This window comes from Apostichopus japonicus, chromosome 9 (genome assembly GCF_037975245.1).
Source record: "Apostichopus japonicus isolate 1M-3 chromosome 9, ASM3797524v1, whole genome shotgun sequence".
NCBI lineage: Eukaryota > Metazoa > Echinodermata > Holothuroidea > Aspidochirotida > Stichopodidae > Apostichopus > Apostichopus japonicus.
Window position 1 is genome coordinate 13632267 of NC_092569.1, and position 21121 is coordinate 13653387.

The 21121-nt window shown below is 38.8% G+C and overlaps 1 pseudogene; it reads left to right on the plus strand.

Moving 5' to 3' along the window:
* The first annotated feature begins 162 nt into the window (after window positions 1-162).
* On the plus strand, window positions 163-4283 carry LOC139974179 (modulator of smoothened protein pseudogene; annotated as a pseudogene).
* The last annotated feature ends 16838 nt before the right edge of the window (window positions 4284-21121 follow it).

Consider the following 21121-nt stretch of genomic DNA (forward strand, 5'->3'; position numbering starts at 1 on the left):
ATTTTTCTGCACTTTTACAGTAACATATAAACTCAAGTACAGTGTGCGTAGTAGTAAGGAATCGTAAGGAACGAAAAATTCAGGTAAAAATATCAAACCGAACCAAATGCCAAAATTGTCAAAGTTGAGGGCGGGAGACTGTTTACATCTGGCATAATTTTAGACACGCCTGTAGCCGAAACAATGACTTGTTATTTGGACACGTACCAAGTCATTGCAAGCCAAGTAGTAGGTTGATAATTATATCGAAAAACACTCTATGCAAACTAAAAACTGTAAGTATAGCCAAATGTAGAGACAGATAATATCTATTAAGGCGTTGGATATCGTTTTACCATTTTTTATCAGGATCTCTAAAGACCAAAATTAGCCTTATTACCGTAGCCCTAAACTCGCCTGTTATACTATAGTGTAGGCATACACTAGTACACTGTACTACACTAATTGTTAGTCTTATTAGGCTACCAAAATCAGCCTAGCCTAGGTCATATGCCTAGGCTATGCTATGTTTTGTTAATACAGTAGACCTATGTAGGCTTGTAGCCTACGCTATATGCAGCATACTACAGAATAATAGGGTTTCACCTGGCTGGTGTTATTTCTAGTGCTATTTCTGTTTTTCAACGTTAAAAACAGTTGATTATGTTATGGGCACGAATTGAATGACAAGATACAGTATTACAATGTACATTTCGTGGCGTTACCATACTTTTCATCTTGAGGTACGTGGGTGGGGGGGGGGGGGTGTGCGTCAAGCACGGTCATTGGTCATTTTATACTGTTATGAATATTTCATTAACCAAATTGAACAGGTTTTTCCTGAGTTCCATCCGCTAAATTGTTGAAGGAATAGTCCAACTAAAAATATGTAACTTGATTTAATGTAGAGAAAGTCTAAGTGCATAGACAGTATTTCATCTAAGGGAGAGTGGTGGATGCAATTTGTTGACTTGCCAACAAGAACATTTGCTTCTGTGTGGGATCCAGGGGCCAGTCATACAGTAGGGCCCCTGGAAGCTATATGATGTGGTGGACTCCAGAGGCTTCAGAGGTTTCAAATTTTATCCAATCTGCCGAGATTTAACTATGTAAAATTGTATTAAAATGCTCACAATGCTGCATATGATTGGCCTAATATTGATTCATTCAAGAGTGGAAATTATTTGAGTAGGTAACAACTCACTCAAAATAGAAGCCTAGAATTCTATAGCCTGTAAGTATAATTTTATCTCAGAAGTCATATGCTTCTACAGTAGCCACTGTGAATGATAAAAGGTTGTCACTGTGAGTTTTGGATTTGGGGTTTCCATAAAGTCTTAGTCTGCTGTTACTACTGTATGTCTTTTGCTGAATGACAGTAGTTATATAGAACCATTAAAGGCATTGAATACTCGCCCCAAACCGCGTGCTGCACTCTAAAAAAGTTAACTTTCCGTTGCTTGCAAATGACGTTTTCTTCTTGTCGCTACAAAATGCAGACAGTAATGAAACCTAATACCTTGTTATCTTTTATCTAGACCTGAGATGTCCACGTTGCTATGTACACTGTGTTGTGGGTATTGACCGTAGCTGTGTGTATTGACTGTACACTAGTGTCTAATTACCGACGGTAGCAAGCTGTGTGTGTATTTTCTGGGATCGATGGCGGTGTCTAACACTTCTGTTACACCTCATTTGAAACTAGGTCGATTATCTGCATGAGACATTTCTTTGTGCGCAAGTCTTCACTCCCTTTTTAACTTCTCTTTAAATGTAGATCTGTCGTACCGTTATGCACCTATCATTAAACTCATTTTCTCTGTTTTTTTTATGCAGTTCATATATCCTACACCTTTTCGCTGAGGGAGTTCACTACAGTCATTCCGGTTGTAGGCCCACAGAATGAAGTGAGAAGAAAACCAAGTTTATAAAAATGGATTCCTTCTTGAAAGGGGCCTGTTTACTCTACGTTATTGCCATTACATTGTCCGGTTGGAGCCTTGTAAAACCAACATGGGTTGTCACAGAAAACGACGATCTGCGCCTGGGCCTTCTCATACATTGTGAGAAGATCCACGGCCGGCAGATGCTGTGTATGATGCCCACTGGACCGGTGGAGTGGTTGCTTGCTGCATGCCTCATCGTATGTGGCATTCTCTCCTTGACCGTGGGTATTGGAATGATCTTTCTGTCGGACAAAAAACCCAAATTGAGAAGGTACCCAAAGTATCTCGGACTGCTTGCATGGTTCCTGTTTTGCGTAGCTATCGTTATTTTCCCTGCGGGATTTGATCTGCCTTTGATAGGGGGTCAGTCCTATCTCTTGCCAAGCAGTGCAAAGACCGGTATGTCATATGTGCTCTTCTTCATGGGCATTTTGTGTACAGTGGGTGGAGCTGCCCTTGCATTGGGTAGGATGTACTTTGCCATGATAGTGTGGAGGGGACATGCATGATACTGTACTACATGTGTCGATAAGTTGGTGAATGCAATGTAGTCTGCTGGATGATAGGACTTTTTGGCTGAATGCATATGCCACAGTGCTGGGACGAAGTTACAGTAAGTCTGGAAGGCTCATCATTATGGATGGACTTGTGAGCAGTGCTAATTTGTGTATATAGATCTTATCTCCAGGATGTTCACACGGTCTGCGCAAAACCAGAGAGACGAATGTTACTTGCCGACTTTGTGTTACAGTAGTGAAACTTGTACTCTGACCATTCAATAAGGGAGCCATCTTGAACCCAAACATGCATTCTTTTGGTTTGGTGCTATTACATGGCAGCATCATGTACTACTGTACCAACTATTGGCTGCCAAACTCACTGTATGTATTAAGCCAAGCTTGATTGAAGCTCCTGAAAGTTCAGTGCAAAGTAGTCTACACCACCCGACCTATGTTCTGGTGCAAAGAAATGGATTGGTTTTGTAATATATTAAGTCCACACAACAAAGTTTGTACCTCTTTAATCATATATCTTGCTTTTGATGCAAATTGTGGTTACTAGATGTCAAATAAGTTCTGTGGTTTTTACCAACTTCAATACCGTACGTCTTCCATAAGTGTTACTCATACAGTACCCGTTTGCATTGTACACCCATGGTACAATTTTGCTGAGTTTGGGAAAGGACTGCTCGTACGGCAAACAGGAACACATGATTCTTTTTAAGAATCATAGAAAAAGTACTGTAGTACTGTAGTATGTACAGTAAAGTTTAAATTTTCATCTCTCATTTGAAAGAAATATACAAAAGCAAGATCAGAATAGATGAATTTGTGTAATGTACTGTACGTGGTAAACATATTAACAAGCAAATCATCATGTTTCTGCATAAGCTTTTGATGTATCTACTGTACCATAATCACATCTCCAGTTACGGAAAAGATATTGAGATGGGGTTCTCAAGTTCTCAACTACTGAGACTAACAGTATTGAATGTGTTTCTCATTAGGATAATTGTGATGTTGTCTACTATCAGAATATTTAAGAGACACTTTTTCATGAAAGATTTTAAAAATGTGAAATTAGTTTCAGAGATACTTTGACTTTAAATCAGTATTTTTATACACAGTTACTCAACTTTTCTTTGCATGATTAAATTAAGAGGCTGGTGCTACTGTAGGTGTATTGCATTAATTAAGAAAACATGATGTTTCGAGGGCAAATTGTTTGAGTTTTACAGTAATTGTGGTAAATAAGGTACACTGAACAGAACTTGCGCATTACACATAAGTGCCATTGTAGTTCCTGAGAAAAAAAAACGTTTACATGTGTGCGAAAGCTGTAAATTTAAACAGCCGGTTCAAATACATTACATGACGGATAAGGAAAATCAGTTTGAGATATTTGAATTACTGTAACACGTTAGAGGATACTGTTCTATAATGGGTTTAACTTATGGTTAAAATTAAGAGGGAAGAGTCATGACATATAAGACCTTACATTACCACTAATGGTGTTTCAAAAGAAAACTGATGAAACGTTAACAGCTTTATAAACTATGCGAATATCTTGAATACCAGTAAAGGGAACACAAATTACCTGCAAACAATCAAAGCTATCCATTTTGTTGTACAGTCTATTACATTGTTCAACAATGAGGGTTGCCTTCCGTCATCAATGCATGTGCTTTCGTTCTGTGTATTTATACAGGATGTAACAATAACATATTTGTAAATATCAATATCATTTCTACATTGGAGCCTGTATAACTGATATCTTATCAGTTACTGTATGTAAAAATAAGGGCAGAAGAGTAAAAATATGATAACAAGTTTAAAGAGAGTTCTAGTTTTCCTTGCATTTGTATTTCTTTTGTATTTTTTTGTGATTCTTGTAGAAGTTGTTAAATAGTGACAATACTGTACAGGCAGGGTTTTAGCATGTAAGGATCTAAACACGGTCAAGAATGATGAAGACCTTGGGTGTCGGAGCAGGCATGATGATTTAAAACTTCAGGGAATAGTTTAGTGTTCAAATTTTATGTGGCAAGGCTTTGATTTTTTTTCACTCATTTGAATACTATAGTTCTTGTGTGGAAAACTGCTACTGTGTACATCTTGTATAGCAACTTGATCATGTTGTAAAGCATTTTGCGATGCGAATACTGGATAAATTCTTTCCCTAACTGTATCCTCTGTGGCCATTGGCTTAAGGGTATGCTGTATTGGCCCCAAATATGCTAGATATTCTAATATGGTCACCTGTGGTCTAAAACTTTAACTTAAACTGGTTGTATTACCACCTTGAAGGAAGTTGACCTCATTGGGACATTCAGTCATCTTATGTGTTCATATAGAATATTTCTCAAAACAATTTGGAAAATAAAGACTTCCAGGAAAGTACTTTTGGAAAACTTCTATAAACTATAGCGTGCTATGATTTGGGGCCTATACAGACTACCTTTAATATGACATTACTTCACAGAGCTGAGACTACAGTTATCGAAAAAGGCTAAGGAGGTAGAGTATACTGTAAACCTCGATTTCAATTGTAACATATAGATCATGACCAATGTGCCATAACTTGTACATTACCTGGGTCATTCCATACAAATTATCTCCGAACTTGAGTGGTGTGTGGCTCCTATAATATAACCAGCACCATTAATCCGTATAGGCTGGCTGTAGCCTGAAGGTTTGGCCTCTTCAGCAACTGGTTACCATGCCAACGACTCCAATCACCTTTACAATGGTGCTGGTGTGTGTGTATGTGACGGCCAGCTTACAAACTCGTTATCTCAACAACCACAAGTTGAATCAATGTCACACTTGGTAGGTAGATGATGCCCCATGATGTATACGTGCACTATTGTGTGTGGTTCCCATCTCATTAATATTAAAGCAGCATTTTGCGTTTGGTCGCCGTTTTCTGCTTTTTTGACATGTCCATCGAATTTTTTCATATAGCAATCACAAAACAGCAAGCTAAGATATTAGCCAAGTTTTTCCCTGCCAAAAACGTTAATTGGCGAGTAATTAAGGATATTTGCAGATAACGAGAAGAGTGTTTACGACAAATTCCACATTTAAAACTAAACGCATACAGTTCCCCCCGAACCCACTAGTTTGAATTCAACCAATCAGAGATGCAGGTTTGGTATGAGCCGTTGCTAAAAATAGATTCAAGACTGCGTTGGTACAACCAGGGAGTTGTTATGGAACTCCCTTGTACAACTGCCATATAGACTGTACACAAATAAGGCATGGTGTTGTATTACGTATTGGTCAATAACGTTCGTGGTGTTTAAATATTCATATTATGGGCGAGGTTTATTGGGATCCCAACGGAAAATATCTTGGAGAAAAAACAAAGTTGAAAGTTGCAATTTTTGGTTCCTTGCTTTAGCAAAAGGAACCTATGCAGTCAGGTTGGCGTGTGTGTGTGTGTGTGTATGTGTGTGTGTGTGTGCGTCTGTGACACTTGCTTGGGTACGCTCTATCTCAATAAGGGAATGTTGGATTGAGGCCAAACTTGGACTATAGATCCGCCATATGGAGAAGGTGTGCCCTATTGTTTTTGGTGCTCACAAAGGTCAACAAAGGTCAGTTATGGTCCAAAAACCGAAAATATTAAAACTTCAATAACTCCCAGTGCCAATGTGCGACAAGGTTGATATTTTGGGACAAGTTGTGAACTGGTTAGGGGAACATTTTCAAACTTAACGGTCATGTGATCCGAGGTCACCAAAGGTCAATTAATGATAAAAAACTAGTATTTTTGCGATAACTTGAGAACGAATTGTCCGTTTGGGTTGGGAGTTGCCTGAATGTCATCCAATTGTCGACCCGCATCTTGGTGACCCTTGACCTCAATTTGACCTCTGGTGACCTTTTCGTGTATTTGGGATTTTTAAAGTTTCGATGCTATTTTCAGATGTCAAAGGTACCTTCTGATCATAAATGTCAATAGGTTGACCCCGTGTGACCTTTATGTGCGAAGTTATATGAGGTCAAAGTTTTTCGGTCGGAGTTAGGACGGCTGTACAGACTTTTCGTTTTGTTTTTTGGAATCAGGAGATTAAACTACATCTGAAACCAAGGTCAAAAGGTCAAAGGTCACATTAGAAAAAATGTGCTTATTTTGGAAGGAAACGAGCAAAAAAGAAAATGTTTGGTTTTGATGCTAGATTTGGATATCAAAGGTACCTTCCGATCAAAAATGTCAATTGGTTGACACCCGTGTGACCTTCGTGTGCGAAGTTATACGAGGTCAAAGTTAATTTTCAGACATTTTAATGCAACAACTCCCAGTTCCAAGGTGTGACATGGTTGATATTTTTGGACAAGTTGCAAATGGTATAGGGGAATATTTTCAAAGTTAACGGTCATGTGATCCGAGGTCACCAAAGGTCAATTAATGTCAAAAAACTAGTATTTTGGGGGTAGAAAATGGGCAAAGAAAAAAATGTTTGAATTTTTATAGTTTGATGCTCTCTAATTTAGGTCTCATCAATCAAAAATGTCAATAAGTTGACCCAAGGTGACCTTTGTACGTTAAGTTATATGAGGTCAAAGTTAATTTTCAGACATTTAGTGTAATAACTCCCAGTGCCAAGGTGTTACACAGCTGATATTTTGAGACAAGATGCAAATGGTATAGGGGAATATTTTCAAACTTAACAGTCATGTGATCCGAGGTCACCAAAGGTCAATTAATGAAAAAAAACTAGTATTTTTGCGATAACTTGAGAACAAATTGTCCGTTAGGGTTGGGAGTTGCTTCAATGTAATCCAATTGTCGACCCGCATCTGGGTGACCCTTGACCTCAATTTGACCTCTGGTGACCTTTTTAGTGTTTTGTGGATTTTTACAGTTTCGATGCTATTTTCAGATGTTAAAGGTAACTTCTGATCATAAATGTCAATGGGTTGACCCCCGTGTGACCTTCGTGTGCGAAGTTATATGAGGTCAAAGTTAATTTTCAGACATTTAATGCAATAACTCCCAGTTCCAAGGTGTGACAAGGTTGATATTTTTGGAGTAGTTGCAAATGGTATTGGGGAATATTTTCAAACTTAACGGTCATGTGATGCAAGGTCACCAAAGGTCAATTAATGATAAAAAACTAGTATTTTTGCGATAACTTGAGAACAAATTGTCCGTTAGAGTTGGGAGTTGCTTCAATGAAATCCAATTGCCGACCCACATCTGGGTGACCCTTGACCTCAATTTGACCTCTGGTGACCTTTTCGTGTTTTGTGGATTTTTTACAGTTTCGATGCTATTTTCAGATGTTAAAGGTACCTTCTGATCATAAATGTCAATAGGTTGACCCCTGTGTGACCTTCGTGTGCGAAGTTATATGAGGTCAAAGTTAATTTTCAGACATTTAATGCAATAACTCCCAGTGCCAAGGTGTGACAAGGTTGACATTTTTGGAGTAGTTGCAAATGGTATAGGGGAATATTTTCAAATTTAACGGTTATGTGATACAAGGTCACCAAAGGTCAATTAATGATAAAAAACTAGTATTTTTGGGACAACTTGAGAACAAATTGTCCGTTAGGGTTGGGAGTTGCTTCAATGTAATCCAATTGCCGACCCGCATCTGGGTGACCCTTGACCTCAATTTGACCTCTGGTGACCTTTTCGTGTTTTGGGGATTTTTACAGTTTCGATGCTATTTTCAGATGTTAAAGGTACCTTCTGATCATAAATGTCAATGGGTTGACCCCCATTTGACCTTCGTGTGCAAAGTTATTTGAGGTCAAAGTTAATTTTCAGACATTTAATGCAATAACTCCCAGTGCCAAGGTGTGACAAGGTTGATTTTTTTGGACAAGTTGCAAATGGTATAGGGGAATATTTTCAAACTTAACGGTCATGTGATCCAAGGTCACCAAAGGTCAGCTAATGTTAAAAAAGTAGTATTATGGGGGGAGAAAATGGGCAAAGAAAAAATGTTTGAAATTTTTATAGTTTGATGCTATATTCACGTCTCACCGATCAAAAATGTCAACATGTTGACCTCAGGGTGACCTTTGTGTTTTAAGTCACATACAAGTTCAAAGTTAATTTTTTGACATTTAATGCAATTACATCTCAATGCCAAGGTGTGACATGGTTGATATTTTGGGACAAGTTGTGAATGGGGTGGTGGAACATGTATGGGAACATGTAGGACCACAATTACTTGGACTTTTTCAGCCCAATCTTGCTTGATAATATTATGTGTATTGTCATATACCCTAAGCAAGGAACCACAGTGCCCTTGGGCTCTTGTTTTCGACTTTATGCCACCATTTGAAGTAAGATTTAAATAGATAAGCTAGTTATGTATGTCGTTATGGCATAGTGGAGTCAGTGAGGTTGAGAAAAATTAAAGAAAAGGACGCAAAATGCTGCTTTAATGAGTGGGCGGGCCCTGACATGTCAATATCTCTTGAACAATATGTCCGATCGATTTCCTACTTGTATGATGATGGTAAGTTGACGATAAGTACATGATCATATAATCAATAAATCTATTCTCATTATTATCCATGAATAAGTGTGGCTAGAGTGTTATCACTTTAAAAAGCTTGTAAACATGATATCTCAAGACCAACAAGTTGAGTCGATGTCATACTGGATAGGTAGATGCCCCATGATGTCTAGCTATGCACTATTGGTTGTGGTTCCCATCTCCTTAATTAATACTAATGAGATGGGCCTTAACATAAAATTCTTAAAATGTCAATATCTCTTTCATTGTACGCCCGATGTAGCAGTGGCGTAGGAAGGTACTTTTGAGTGGGGGGGGGGGGGGGCTGAAGACTGATGGCCGGCCTGGGGAGGAGTCTAAAGGGGAGGGGGTGTCCCCCTCCCCTTTGGATTTTTTTTGCATTTCCAGGTGGCCTCAGATGCAATTTGGTGCAATATAGCACACTTTAACACCCACTCCATTTTGTAAATAATTTTGCATTTTCACCTGGCCTTAGATGTAATTTGGTGCTCCAAATGAGATTTTTTTTTTCTGATTTGGAAATGAAAAAGGGGTTTTCTGACTTGCTGAGCGGGGGGCGGAATGATACTTCCGCCCCCCATATTTTTCACTGGGGGGCTGGCGCACCAGCCCCCCGGTTCCTACGCCCTTGCGATGTAGTTCAAACTTGGTGTGGTGACGTATCTTCATAGTTAGTATATATGCTCTTTGCAACAACAACAATTTTGACCTTATTGGTATCCATAAGTTTGTGAAGCTTAATAGGAAATTGTCAACAAAGCTTGTAAACACAAGTATCACTTGAACCGCAAGTTAAATTAATGTCGGCTTGGTAGATATATATACCCCAATGATTGAAATTGGTAGAGGTCAACATGTGGCAAAATCTGATACCCAAACCAGCCTGGGATTTCGCCCAACCAGCCTGGTCATTTCGCCCAACCAGCATGGTCATTTCGCCCAACCAGCCTGGTCATTTCACCCAAACTTTTTTTACTAATATTCAGTCAGAATCAGGCGCGGCGGAACGGGAAATTTATTGGGGGGGGGGCTAGTCTGTGGAGACTATCTAAGCGGAGCGCCACCATCGGTTGGCGCGGAGCGTACAAGAAAATTTTGGGTTTTTCAAACCCCCAGATGGCCGGAATCAGCACTTCCCGAGTGTTTAATGCTGCGAATACCTAGCCCTAAAATATGGGTCTCAAGCCTGCAATTTCTCAGATTAAAATCTGTAAAAACATTGTAATTTGATGGTGTTTTAAGAGAGTAGCTATTACTCGTAGTGTACTCGCAAAGACGTTTTTGAGTGTAGTAAATTACTACTTGCAATTACTATGCACAAACGAAATGAGCACCCAGTTATCACACTTAAGGGCACTTTAGAAGGATATACCCTACGAAAGATACATCTCCAATTAGAAGGAAATGTCCCTGAAGGATATATCCATGGGAAATGTGCTACCATTAGAAGGATATATCCTTCAGGGGATGTTGGAGAACAGGCTGAAATGAGGCAAGTCATTGGCTTAAGACGAAGTTGTGTTGCGCTTACCGGTACTCACACTCACTGCTTCCACTTTTCACGGGGTGTGAAGACACAGTTGGGGTGACAATGTGGTCTATAGCCATGGGACGGGCCGAGGGTCCCCCAGCATTTACTAAAATTATTACACCTACATAGTATACGTGTGCATCGGACAGATCGACAATTATGCATTGAAAAATGGGCATATGCACGTTCGGAGCCTTGGTAAATATTGTGGGGGGGGGGGGGCTTATCATGCATTTGCCCCTCAACTTTTTTATTGCCCCCTCCCCCCCCCCGGTTCCGCCGCCACTGCTCAGAGTAATATTCCTTTTTCTATTTCACCAGTTCAATTTGATTTATTTTTGGTTATGTTACTTCGTGGTAGGTAAATAAAGCGAGGTCCGCTCGATATCGATCGGAGCAGTTATTTCGGGTATAATGGGAGGATTACACTACTTTAGGCGGTTACGCATACGATGAAAGTTATCTTATTACACAGGCAAAGGGGAATCGGTGTGGAATAATATCACCTTTCTATTTCACTAATTCAATTTGGTTTATTAATCCACAGCTATTGAAATTCCTTGGGGGGGGGGGGGAGGGTGGCTATTAAATGTAAAAGTTGAAAATGACTATATTTTCTTGACTGGGAGGTATATCCAACTTGCAAAAAGCAAAATATTCTTGTAAAAATTACATGTTTTTTTTTTTCTTTATCTTACCAACTGGCAGATAAATTGATCGCTACATGTCCTACGAACATGATCTACGGAATCTACAGTTGCCAAGCAACATGCATGTGAAGATCCCAACGGACAATTTGGTTGTAATAATGACTCCTTGTGTAGTGAGGGCTGTACCTGTCCAGCTGGTTTCTTGATGCAAAGGAGCAGGGGCGTCAATCCGATTTTAAACGTGGGGGAGGGGACGTAACCGATTCGAGTATTTCGGCCGTAATTACTATCTAAGCGGAGCGCCACCATCGGTTGGCGCGCAGCGTACCAAGAAAATTTCAGATTTGAATGCCTGCCAGATCGCTGGAGATGGCACCTGCCAGGCTGAATAACAGCCACCTAGCTGCGTGATTTCGGGGAGAAAAAGACAAATTCGTCACTCGGAACTTTTTTTACGATACAATTGTAGCCACTGGCACTCATTTCACAAACTTATTAGCCCCCCCGCAAGAAAATTCGGGCAATATGCTGATAACTTTTCCAGCACCTACTGAAAGAAAGATTATTTGCAATGTGTTTTTCAGTGGTTAAACTAATATAAATATTACCATTTATATTGCAACGACTTCCCCAATAATTCTTACCAAATGGAAGGGTAATAAGACGGACAACTATTGTATGTTATTTGCATGCGATGTAAAAACCGATGCATATGTATTATGCAAGGCGTGGCGTAGCGCGCGAAAAATGTGGGTTATATTTTTCGGGCAAGTCGTTACATCCCCCCCCCCCCCCCCCAATCAAATTGGGCTCCTACGCCTATGACGGTAGTTCTAAGTATTAGGCATTTTTTTGGAGTATTCAAAATCATACGAAGTTTTGTACGGTGGAGTATAAGAATCGCGAGATCATTTTCTCAAAGTGGCAAGGAAAACGTGGTAAATATGACCGAAATTTTTCAATTTTTAGGTCATGCACAATCACAGGAATAAATAAATAGGCCTAGATAAACTAGAGTGCGACAGTCGGAAATTCCGAATGTCGCACTCCAATTTTCCAACTGTCGTCAGTTTTACCAAGTTTGGGGGTGAGACACCCCCACATCCCCCCCCCCCCCCCCTTAGCGACGTCCCTGCGTGTACCCAGTGTTCTCACTGTGGAGTAGACTCCGGTATCACTCAACAACAAGGTAAAATGGGATTCACTGCCAAGGAATATGCTCCCTAAATCATTTCCCCAATATTAGGGAACGAGCACCGTTTTTGAAACACCATCTACAACTAAACAAAAACTATGAACAAGCTTTGGCTCTAGCTATGAAGTGCTATCTATTGTGATATTGACGAAGCGCACTAGTTTTCTACTGGAATCGCCTGAAGATGCGGCGTCTGTAAGCCAAGGAACAAACGAACTTCTCTGCTAACTCCACAGGCTTGAACTATAGGCTAGACGTTCGCGGTGAATATGGCACACCATCACATGGTTCAGCCTCTGTTGAGTCATGGTGCTCCGTAGCCATGTCTTCAAACGCCTCAAAGCACTAAAAGATCTCCGGCTTCCGTCGAACTGGCGGAGGAGATGAGGAGCAACCGCAAGAGAGCTTCGACTTCACCAAACATAGCTCATACCGCTGGATTCATCGACTTGAATATTTATCTATACCCTTCGGAAAAACAATTTTCTACAAAAACTGATCGACATTAGAATTTGTTTTTATTTGTGTATGAATTTCGATTTGAATAATGGTTACAATGACTAAAATTGAATTGTCCACTCTTAAACCAACGACTTTGTAACAAACAAACCAGAAATGAACAATACAAATAAATTCAGCAATCTCTAGCAACTAGTTAAAAATTTAAATTAAATAAGTCCAAGTCTGGTTCACAATGTTATATAGTCATTTATTCATTCCCCCCACCGCACCCCCACCCCTTCCCCAACTTTATCGACCATGTGTTATCAACTGAGCTCCCCTTCTTTTCCTTTTGCAGGAACTAATCTCTATTATAGCAGGGGGGGGGGGGGGTCAGCACATATGACCGAGACAATGATGCATGTGGTCACTTTCACTGCGCAGAGAAGTACAGAAGCGGCTGGTGGCATGTCAACTATAGTTATTATTGTGTGAGCTGCTATTATCGTTCTAGCTATTGTGATTATTTCCAATACAACGAGAACTGCCACTCATTATGCACTTATGACAACCTTAATAGTGACTACAATGGAGGCAACGGAGAAAACATCTTCTCTGAGTGGTCTAATAACTGCAACATCAGATCTGTTGAGATGAAAATTCGTCCATCCTCTTGAATGATATAGCATGTCGTAAGATACAACGAAACAACAATGTGAACACTATTCTCCGAAGAATTATTAGTGTTAATATTGTCAGAAAGAAAGATAGCTGTTATCTAAATAAGTACGTTGTGGAGGTTTTAGTGTTCAAACACAGGCATCACCAACGTCTTAATGTATCATTATGGTGAAAGTGACATATTCAGCATAATTTGTTTGCCATGCAAGTGACTAACTGGATTTGTAAAATACCGGCACTGAATATATCTATTGAACGATATCTCTATCCGATGTACTTCATCATTTCCTTCGGCTAATATCACACCGCTTAAATAACTTTGATTCCACCTCCTCCAAACAGACAATAGCTGAGAAGGTTGGTATTCGTCAGTTCAGTTGACTTTTAGTGCTTTTAAGACACGTCTAAAGGAAGGAATTTAGATACTTTTTTTTACAAGAACCCACGCTTCAGGATACCGTCCGATCCACCAAAAACCTTTCCTTCCAATCTCTCCCGACCACTCCCACCATTCCTCATACCCCCCACTCCCACCACTTACCACCCTCCCCGAAAATCTTAACACAACAACAAGACTTCCAAGATACTTCCAATTTTACGCACAAATCCGAAGAACCCAAACCATTTGACCCCCACCCCTATCCCATTGCCCCCTCCCTCCAATACCCCACCCGTAAAATTGCACGACAACAATATTACTTCTAAACATCCTTTAGTGGTTACTGGCTATTTAACTATTGGGATTTTTTATTCTTCATGCTGAACGTTTACTAGAATGCTTTCATATAGGTCTGACTATATACGGATAACCATTAACTACTAAGGCACCATACCATAACTAGAGTCCAAATCACATCCGCATATCAGTGACTATAAACTTACTGAGCTTAGTGAACACTTAATTATAGTTTCTTCATAATACTGAAACAACAGTAAACTAAAGAAAAGAAAACATACATTTTCTACATTTATAAATTTTGAACGGTCAAATCACGTTAAATGTTCTTCGGTTAAAATATTAGATACATTATTCAGCGATATATAGGTTTTCGAGCCCTATCTACTTTATTTACTAAGAGCGCTCCCATCTTAATACTGCTGTTACGTTGACGGGCGATCAATACTATCGCATATTTCATCAGTTAAACGTTTGCACTCAAGTAACACAATTACTTTGCGTTAGGGTACACCACTAAAAACGCACCTCGTAAAAATTATATATATATATACTAGAGAAAAAAATAAGTCTTTTTAAGCGAATTTAGGACTACAAAGCCAGCTACGAATTCAAAAACCTTAGCCTACCTTGGTTCGGAATTTATGAACAACTTTCTTACCTCTCAATTTATGTGAACACTTAATCTGCCATGCAATTGGCAGCAGGTCATATTTTCATCTTAATAATTTTTCACCCCTCCCATCATGATGCAGATTGTAATATAATGATATGTGTAAAATTAAATCTCTGTTGGCTTCATCACATTCAACAAAATGAATAAATTTTTTGTAGGACTAATGATAATATATGTAATTACAATTTGAATCCGCATATTTTCGCAGTACCCATTACTGTCAAAATTGTTCTCATTTGTGGAACGGAAACACCCCCAAATCGAACCCCAACTAGTGAAAACCTTGTACATAATGTACGCATTATTTACCATGTGACTAGCACAAGCAACTGGCGATATTTTCATCAGTAGCACCTTCACCTCACGCAGTGGCGTCGCCAAGGATTGGCCTGGGGGCACGTGCCCTCCCAAAGCAAATCGTGCCCACAATTGCCCCCTAGATGCGATTTGTAATGTTAAAAAATTACTCAAACAAATTTTTATTTTACAAAGGACGAAACGTATTATGTTCATCAGTAAAACTTCTTTCCCTGACCATCACAATAACCAGTTGTTTTCTCACTAACAAGGTCACAGAGGCCCCGGCGTGAACCGCTAGTGCTTAAACTTCACTACTACCCTGAACATACAGTTACTTCAAGTTTCAAAATATAGCACCAGATTGCACCTAAAGACCCTTAATTAATCAAAAATTTCTCAGGAGGACACCCCTTCTCCTTAGATCCCTCCCGATTGATATCATTCATTCAAATAAACATTGTGCCCCCTTATTAAGTGTTGTGCCCCTGTGCCCCCAAGATTGAAATGTCTGGCGACGCCACTGCCCTCACTCCCTCCCTTCACAGTATGACTTTCTTGAAAGTAATTGTTCTTTGTAAATTGCAAAAGGTCACATAATTTCGCATTTCAGCATCCTACTTTTTACAGAAGTGGATCAAAATGGGGAGGAGACAACCCTTCCCGTGAAACCCTGATCAATTGGTTCCTGGTTTTCAGACAGAGATATGAAATAAATATTTTCAAGAGATCGCAACCAATACCATTGACTAAGGCAAGAATATTACTGAACCACAATAGTTCAGTAGAGTGATATAACACGTTATTTATACTGATTGACCGTGATAACCGCAATTATTGGTATTGCTCGAATCTTGAAACACAACTTACTTTTTATTATAAATGTAAATATTGAAGCAAATTAAAACTAAAACAGTAGAATGGAACAAGGAGTTACTAGGACATCGATGTTGTTAAGGGGCGAATTCAGCACTTAACAATCATCCTTATATATGAGAGTTATGAAACTTAAATTTCAAGTAACTTTCAACATATAGTGTATAGATCCGACATGTTTTCTCCACATCCATTAAACAATTAATGGAGTCTGACATGAAGCTTCCTTAACATCACATCCGAACATTGCATATCGCTCACACAGACGATGCCATTAAGCGTAAATGTGTCAATTTCATAAATGTTTAAATTTAATTTTTTAAACGGATATGGTCAAGACATTTTATTGGGGGCTGGGAGTAAGGATTTGGCTACCATTATGTTATTTCAGGTTAATATATACAATTAACTTGATTTTCTGTTAATCAGATCAGATAATATCACTTGAACACCGGCTTCATAATCACCCCATGCATTATCACACAAACACACACTACACGTTTCTATTCCTGTGTCGTGACGTAAAACCCATGCAGTACTTCTTGCACGCGTAGGAGTGTATGTGATTGATAGATACCTTTTTTAACCAATATCGATTTAGAAAAGGACAGAATGGTATATTAAAAAAAAACTATGACAAAGTAGAAGAAAGTGAGGTGGCTGTAAGTCACATTGTTTTCTCTAATTTTTAACACCAATATAGAGATAGCATGGCTTGATTCTGGTTTGTAAGATAAGCACGATCGATATCGTTACGGTACTGTACCTATGTCATCATTACCAATACAAGGGTTTGAAACATGAGTATGTTGGAAGTTCTGGCCATTGTTTGGGAGCCCTGGATCAATCTACAAGGGGTAACACCTCCTTGGCGAGAGCCTGTAGGACAAAACAAACTATATCATCAAAATATATGATCGCGCGTGCATTTGTTCATTACAGTTAACCTTCCGTCCATTTTTAACCTCAGGTTAAGTACATCTCTGCTTCTTCGCGTGTACCTTGAAGCTGATTTACTGAAGCCAAGCATGATGATCTTCTATAAGTGTTTGTTCGCATCAAAGTACAGTTCCTCTTAAACAAATGCATAAAGCCTAGCTGTGATTAAAACAATTAGTCCGTTCTCACAGCCATTAATGAATATACTACTAAAGTTCCCCACCAGCGTCTTTTACTTAGGCTGAAGAGCATGAGTGTCATAGGGAATTTACTGTCTTGGATCGGGAATTGGCTTGGTAATAGGGAACAGAGGGTGGTAATTAATGGCTGTGCTTCTTCTTGGCAGAACGTTTCTAGTGGGGCTCCACAAGGGTCTGTATTAGGTCCCCTGTTGTTTGTTGCCTATATAAATGACATCGACGGAGATATTTTGTTTGCAGCTAAGAAGTTTGCTGATGACACCAAATTGTATTCTGAGGTCTCTTCCAAAAGCGATTCTGAGAAATTTCAAGCGGATTTAGATAAGATTTGTTCCTGGACATGACGTTCACTTCCTGGACACAACTGTGGCCCTACAAAATGGTCCACTCAAAACAGGCTTGTTCAATAAAGTCACGAACAAGCTTGAACATAAAGTTACTTCAAGTTGCAAAATATAGCACCAGATTGCACCTAAGGACCCTTAATTAATCTAAAATTTCTCAGGAGGACACCCCTTCTCCTTAGATCCCTCCCCATTGATAGCATTCATTCAAATAAACATCGTGTCCCTTAATTAAGTGTTGTACCCCCTGTGCCCCCAAGATTGAAATGTCTGGCTACACCACTGCCCTCACTCCCTCCCTCCCACATTATGACTTTCAATTGTTCTTTGTAAATTGTAAAAGATCACACAATTTTGCATTTCAGCGTCCTTACTTTTTACAGAAGTGGATCAAAATGGGGAGGAGACATCCCTTCCCGTGAAACCCTGATCACTTGGCTCCTGGTTTTCAGACAGTGATATGAAATAAATATTTTCAAGAGATCGCAACCAATACAATTGACTAAGGCAAGAATATTACCGAACCATAATAGTTTAGTAGAGTGAGATAACACGTTATTTATACTGATTGACCGTGATAACCGCAATTATTGGTATTGCTCGAATCTTGAAACACAACTTACTTTTTATTGTAAATATTAATATTGAAGCAAATTAAAAATAAAAGAGTGGAATTGAACGAGGAGTAACTACGACGTCGATGCTGTTAAGGTGTGAATTCAGCACTTAACAATCATCCTTATATTTGAGAGATATGAAAGTAAAATTTCCAATAACTTACAAGATATAGTGTATAGATCCGACATGTTTTCTCCACGTCCTGTAAACACTTAATGGAGTTTGCCATGAAGCTTACTTAACATCACATCCGATCATTGCATATCGCTCACACAGACGATGCCATTAAGCGCAAATGTGTCAATTTCATAAATGTTTAAATTTAATTTTTTAATCGGATATGGTCAAGACTTTTCATTGGAGGCTGGGAGTAAGGATTTGGCTACCATTATGTTATTTCAGGTTAATATATACAATAAACTTGATTTTCTTTTAATCACATCAGATAACGTCTTTTAACACCGGCTTTATCATCACCCCATGCATTATCACACAAACCGACATGTTTCTATTCCTGTGACGTAACGTAAAACACATGCGGTACTCTTTGCACGCTTGGGAGTGTATATGGTTGATGGATACCTTTTTGAATCAATATCGATTTAGAAAAGGACAGAATGGTATATATATATATATATATATATATATATAAAAAACTATGACAAAGTAGAACAAAGTGAGATGGCTGTACGTCAACATTGTTTTCTACAACTTTGCAACGCCAACATAGAGATAACATGGCTTGATTCTGGTTTGTAAGGTCAGCACAATCGATATTACTGTTCCTGTACCATCATTACCAATACAAGGGTTTGAAACATGAGTATGTTGGAAGTTCTGGCCATAGTTTGGGAGCCCTGGATCAATCTACAAGGGGTAACACCTCCTTGGCGAGAGCCTGTATAGGACAAAACCAACTGTAGCAGCAAAATGTATGATCGTGTGCATTTGTCTATTACAGTTAACCTTCCGTCCTTTTTTTAACCTCAGTTTAAATACATATCCGCTTCTCTGCGTGTACCTTGAAGCTGATTTACTGGAGCCAAGAATATTGCTCTTCTATATAAGTGTTTGTTCTCATTAAAGTACAGTTCCTCTTGAAAAAATACATAAAGCCCTAGCTGTGATTAAAACAATAAGTCAGTTCTCAAAGCCATTAATGAATAAACTAACTGGTGTATTGAACACAAAAGGAAGCTTTATTAAAGAAGAAATGTTTCCTTCGATTTTTGGTTACCATGGAGAGGCATGGCTATCGAGAGATTTAGAATGGTTTTGTAAATATATCTTTGCTGCAGTTGCCAATGAATCAAATTTTAATATGTTCAGATGAGAATCACACCTTATTAAAGACTTCGATTTTCTTCAATTTTATTGATAGTGAATAACCGAAAATATCATTTATTTATTACGTTGTTGATATCTGATTGGATGATATGTATATCAACCTTTACTGCTGTCTCTGCCCAAGAGTTTAAGCGATAATTAATCAACGCCATTAATGAATATTCTGAATGGTATATTGAACACAAAAGAAGATGTATCTCAATACGATATTTTCCCTTCGATTTTAGTTATCACTTGGCTTCAGAATAACTTATTAAAGATCAACACACCAGAAAAGTTTGCTATGGTGAAATATATATATATATATATATATATATATATATATATTCGTTATACACAATTAACCCTAACGAAGACTGAATTTCGACCTGCACAAATCATTCAAACCGAAACGTGCCAAAACCCCCACTTAGGAAGAATTGGCTGAATAGATGCAACTAATCTTGACCAGCAATAATCTGGTATTTGGCAACAAACACTACCTCCAAATTCATGGCACTGCAATGGGTACCAAAATGACACCGTCTTTTGTCAACATCTTTATGGGAAACTTCGAGAAAGAATTTCTATCTCGACAAAACTTGAAACCACACACGTTGTTACGTTTCATTGACGATATCTTCATGATATTGACCGATGACGATTCAAATCTAAAACTCTTCATTGATGACACAAACTCGTTTCATCTCACAATCAAACTTACTGCAGTCGATTTTGATTCCCGCATTAAAGAACTGTCACAACATCTCCTAAACAGACATTATTTTCGGGTACTATTGAAAATGCTATCAAAAGGCTAAAAGCAAACCCCGTACCGATACATTGACGTACAAAACTCGTCAAAACAGTTCCAAAAGGGAACCATATATATATATATATATATATATATATATAGGAATAACGGAAAAACTGTTAAACAACTATGCTGCATTTAGAGAAAGGCTGGATCTCGAGTGAGATACAATAATTGAATTAGGTAAGTGATTGGAAGTAAAACAGCCAATGTTTGGTGTTTGCAGAGCTTTCGAGCAAAACTAGCTCTTCTTCAGTGCATGATCACCGAAAGTGACAAGGAGTAGCAGGAATTGAAACTGTTTTATAGAGAAGATGTCGGCATGGTTGTAAAGGCAAAGCGACTTACTGATTTCTGCTGAATAGAGCAGAAGTTTTAGCATTCGGATTATTTTAATCCGCGTCGGATTATTTTAATCCGCGTCGGATTGTTTTAATCCGATTCCGTCGTAATTGTAAAGGAATTGTTTTGGTTTATCTGGGACGGCAAATCGTTTCTGATGTTTAAACCGAATGGTGCCGTGGTCTTTAGGTTTAGTTCCCAGAAATTTTCTTTCGCTTTCCTAGATTTATCTGTCCAAGAATCGTTCTGGTCAATGGCAATAACACGCAAATTCTCAATTGAATGATTTTGGAGATTGAAGTGATTTGCAACAGGTTGGTAGATCTTTTTTGTTTTGATCGCCGATCTATGTTGTGTCATTCTCATTCTAAGAGTGTTTTTTGACTCTCCAATGTATTGTAAGTTACAAATAATGCAGTAGATGAGGTAAATGACATTTTTGGATAGGCAGTTAATTTTGTGCCGAATTTGGAACGTGCGTTTGGTTTGGTTGCTCTGAAAGGCCCCGGTCGAATCGACAAGTAAGCACGTTTTGCAATTTTGTGTACAGGGCGATGATCCTGTAGTTTCTGTTTTGCTTTCCCCTA